This window comes from Limulus polyphemus, unplaced genomic scaffold (genome assembly GCF_000517525.1).
Source record: "Limulus polyphemus unplaced genomic scaffold, Limulus_polyphemus-2.1.2 Scaffold5139, whole genome shotgun sequence".
Taxonomy (NCBI): domain Eukaryota; kingdom Metazoa; phylum Arthropoda; class Merostomata; order Xiphosura; family Limulidae; genus Limulus; species Limulus polyphemus.
Genome location: NW_013670749.1, coordinates 27284 through 32124, shown reverse-complemented (window position 1 = coordinate 32124; position 4841 = coordinate 27284). Strand labels below are relative to the sequence as shown.

At 36.1% G+C, this 4841-nt stretch overlaps 1 long non-coding RNA gene across 1 annotated transcript in view; it reads left to right on the top strand.

The window, feature by feature from the left end:
- The window catches only part of LOC106472176, a 40596-nt gene that overhangs the window by 25398 nt on the left and 10357 nt on the right, over positions 1-4841 (top strand). Inside the window, exon 2 of the long non-coding RNA XR_001291586.2 lies at positions 2283-2338. This is a non-coding gene — a long non-coding RNA (uncharacterized LOC106472176). The remainder of the gene's footprint in view (positions 1-2282; positions 2339-4841) is intronic.

Genomic DNA, 4841 nt, shown 5'->3' with positions numbered 1-4841 from the left:
CGGGGGATACCAGATTAAGGTGATACCCTCTGGATCTCGGGGGATACCAGATTCAGGTTAGCGACCTTGAAACATATTCCCCAACCCCCATCATGCCTGGGTAACCTCCTGCGTTTAAACTGACCTCTCCTTGATGTGGGGACTACGTCATATAGATAAGGGCACCCTCCTCCAGGCCACCCCGAGTCTGCATGGCAAGTTTGGTCCAGCTCCTTCTAAAAGTACTGGAGGATTCACGGACAACCAAGCAGACAACGTCAATTAACACAGGATATACGACACCCTCAATGTGTTATGTGTCTACTTTCCATGGACATACATATATCCCCCACCCCATAAATCACTGCAAGGGGCAGATATATAAAGGTTTCTAGAGAATTACGATGGGTACACACACACACTGGGCGAACATAATATATAACCTTTGTTTTAGCACTAAAAATGTGATATAACCATATGTGATTAAGGATTTTGGCACCATTATAACGAAAGGATTATTCTCCTACGATTTTCCCAAAGTTTACTAAGTTTTATTTAAGCAATGTGTTTTATTAGTGTTTATCTAAGAAATAGAATTTGATAGTGACAGCGGAAAAGTTAACCCTTATGTTACCGACTGTTTTCATTGTTCACTCACGGTAAAAACACTCAGTGTAAAAAAGGCCCGAGTGAAATCATTCATTTTACGTGTAAAATACGTAAGGGACCTAAACACTAAATAATGGAGATACTTGCAATAATGTTGGTATTTTTGTTTAACTCTTTTTATGTAACCCAAATTTCATTAGGGACCATGTAACCACCAACGTCATGGACCCAAAACAGTTTTAAAAATTGTGTTTAAAAAAAAACAAAAAACATCGAGATATAAAAACCCCTATCCGTAATTTTAGGGTTAAGGTGTTGCTATAACACCGGATAAACACCATTTCCAGCCACCTACTAATGTGTTTAAAGCTCTATTCCTAAGCCTAGGTGTTACAACACCTTCATTAAAGTTGCAACTATTGTTCCAGCTCTGTAACTACATTTCTTTTTAGATCTTGCATTGCAATCACATGACTTGGAAATTGATTGTTAGGCCTTACAGCAACGTCAGTATTAGAAGTTTACACATTATTTAGAAGTTAAAAATCTGAACAATATTCCCGAAATTTTCGTTTTTATTGGGTGGTTTGAATAATCGTATGAAATGTCAAAACCCAATCGCTTATAATTTCCGGTACGTCTGGTTACCGTTACACCTTTCTGGTTTAAAGTTCACTGATTCATATTACTGCTAACACCCCTGTGGGCATTACGAGTAAGTTTTCGTAAAATATTTCTAAAGGTTTGACATTTTCTGATAATATTTCTTTCTAACCGCCTGTCTGTCTGTCTCTGTTCCGTCTTTTTCTATCTCTCCCTGTATACCTTGCTTGCTTTACCACCTGTCAGACAACTAGACGAAAAACTAGCGTTGCACATATAAAACAAACAAATGTACGAACCAGAAACGAGCGTTTTGGATATGATATTCCGCTCTGTTTCCTTTCGATGTTAAACTTAAAATAAATAATAACTCACAATTCTTTAATACATGTATATTCTTTACCTTCTCTAAACAACGGAAATTCTCAAAGGATTCGACTCGTAGTGAGACATATAAACACTTTTTTTTTACATGATTTTACATGATAAATTTGACTTTACGACGAAAAAGGTGCTTTCATAGATTTCATAAAGTTTTTGAACTAGTTACAATTTTCGGTTCTATGACGAACTAGTTACAATTTTCGGTTCTATGACGAAGTAGTTACCATTTTTAATTCTATGACGAACTAGTTACCATTATTGGTTCTATGACGAATTATTTACATTTTTTTTTGGTTTTGTGACGGAATTAGTTACCATTTTCGGTTGTATTATAGAAAATACATTTTGTGTTAAAGATTCCACAGATAACAAAATCACTACCCCCTTCCTCTAAAAGATTTTTGAACATTCTAAAACAAAGTTCACCCACTTATGTTTGATCTTCTGTAAACCCGAAGTGGCAGGTTTTTGGTATATTAAATCTTCAGCAACACAACTAATTACTAGATGCTGGCTAAATGGAAACGGCTTAATGAAACAGACCTAAAATACATTACTCAATCAAGTGTTATTTAATTTTTGCATATTCCGAGAGCTTAAATTTAAAACTGTGATTTTTTTTCCCCTTACCTGAAACGTCCTTCGTCCTTTTTTTTTCTGTGTAGCCTTTTTTTTATGATCCACATTATGAAACTTTTTTCTTGCAGGTAAAACAGAGGGGAGAGGAAAGGGGGTGACGAACCAGACGGCGGGAAAAATCAGGGTAAGCTGTCACTCAAAGATTGATCGATACCAAAATAATTCCATCCCTCCACTTCAGACTTTTGATGATGGATGATGGCTAGTATCACTTTGATTCTTTGTCATAAAGCTATTCCTTCCCAGGAGTCAAGATTTTTTTTTATCGTACATGAACCGCGTTAGTCGCTTTATTATTTTATATTTATGAAAAACATCCACCTGGAGTTGGACTAAAAATACAACATTTTCATCGATATATAAGGTTCACTTAACTACTTCTAGGTGTAGAGCGTTGATTCAACTAACCTTGATAGGAGTCTCTGTTAACTACGAAAAAAAAACACAACACGACGTAAGCTTTTTTTTTTACCTCAGACGGGGCGTGAAACACACGAAGATTGAACAAGTATGATACTGACTGGGGCCCCTGATGTATAACAAACCAAACGCATGTGCAGAAGAAAAGAAAAGCATTACAGCAAATACATTTACAAAGTTATTTTTTACCCTAATTCTAAACATTTTTTTTATGAGATTTCTACTAAATTTAAATCTTTTCACAACGAAATCCCGATTTCATGCCTTTTCAAAATTCATGTATAAAGTGATTTTTATCATATTTACCTCCCACCCTTTTACTCAATTTGGCCAGTTCAAATAAACACACGTCACCACAGCAATGTCCACGTGCGTTAATGAAAGAGATTTTTATCTTAGAAATTCGGTCGCTTAACAAAAACATGAACGATATCGCTTCACATGTATTTTTTATGAGAGATAAAATGAACCTATAAAAATAAAACAAATGGTAAAATTGCCCTGTTACACGAACTCATTGATAAAACAAAGCCTTCCTACAAGATACACTCTTCCTAAACGTCTTCACTTGCAATTTGTATCTGTTTATATTAATTTTATCTCCAATATCGACTAAGTCTTCCTTACGTTATTTTGGTTCTTACCCTTTCTGAATTAAGTTTAGCCGAATCTCTTTGGATCCGAGATCTGGAACCTGTTCGATGTTTAATCGACAGGCAAAGGCTATAACTAAGTTTAAAACAGTCTCAGCTTTTTTGCCAATAGGCATTTGAGTGACGTAGTGGATGACATTGTTTGTTCCAAGTTCCAGTCCCATTCTAGGTAGTAACCCTAATAATGCATTGTTATCTTTCAAGTGTCACCCCTCCCTGATTTGTCAACAGGGATCTGAACCTCTTTTTCGTTAACAAGCTTAATTAGTGTCACGAGATGCTTTTTACAGTACACTGTTTTGTTTTACTTATCATACAGCCAGGGAATCATTAGTGCTTCGTAAAAAAACATTTTTGCTTCAATTAAAATTTTTGTTTAATTTTTATAACCCAGGCTGCATCAAGATAAATCTAAAAATTGTTTAATATATTATCTGTAAAAATCAAATGTGTATTTAAAGTAACTCGGAAGTTAAATCAAAAATACAATAACAGCAACTTTTGCAGTAAGGAAATTCGGATTTGAATGGTTACAACGTTTGACCCCTAGCGTGGGATCATCGTCATCCTTCTTTGTTTTGTTTGTTTGTTTTGAATTTCGCGCAAAGCTACACGAGGGCTATCTGCGCTAGCCGTTTCTAATTTAGCAGTGTAAGACTAGAGGGAAGGTAGCTAGTCATCAACACCCACCGACAACTCTTGGGCTTAATCTTTTACCAACGAATAGTGGGATTGACCGTCACATTATAACGCCCCCACGGCTGAAAGGGCGAGCATGCTTAGTGAGACGGGGATTCGAACCCGCAGATTGCGTGTCAAGCTCCCTAACCACCTGGCTTTTTTATTTTATTTTTCTATATTTTAGCATTACATTACTCACTAAACAATAAAACTCACAAATTCACTATCGTCATTCTTATTGGACTTCCCCATTTTTCGCTTGATATGTGTGTGTTTGTTTTGTTTATAAGTGACAAGCCACAATAGATTATCGGTTGTGTCCGTCGCGGGGAATCTAACCCTAGATTTTAGCGTTGTAAGTTTGTAAACTTACCTCTGCCTCACCGGGGGACTTTTCGTTTATTGTACTACAGATATTCATCTAAATTTTATACTTTAGTACAAATGTATGTTGAGCTTTTTCTGAATTACTATGGTAACCAACCAAACAGCGAATCACTGCGAAGAATACATTTTTTTTCGAGGGGGAGGTTGATATTAAACATGAAAAACATGTTTTGGCTATGAACACATATAGGGTTTCTAGACATAGGTCGTTACATAGGGTCTGTGGTGACAAAAGTTGTCTGAGCATAACCTGGGAGAATGTTCAAGCAACTTCCAATTTCGTGCTGTTAAAGAGATCAAATTTGGTTTTCAATTGATAGAAAAGTGGCCAGATTTCAGAGATTATTTTTCATGTTGTTCCAAAAAACCCTTGGAAACAGCTGGAAAAATGGCCAGATTTCCAGAGATTCTTTTTCATGTTGTTCCAAAAAAACCCCTTGGGAACAGCTGGAGAAGTGGCCAGGTTTCCAGAAATTTGCTGTGGAA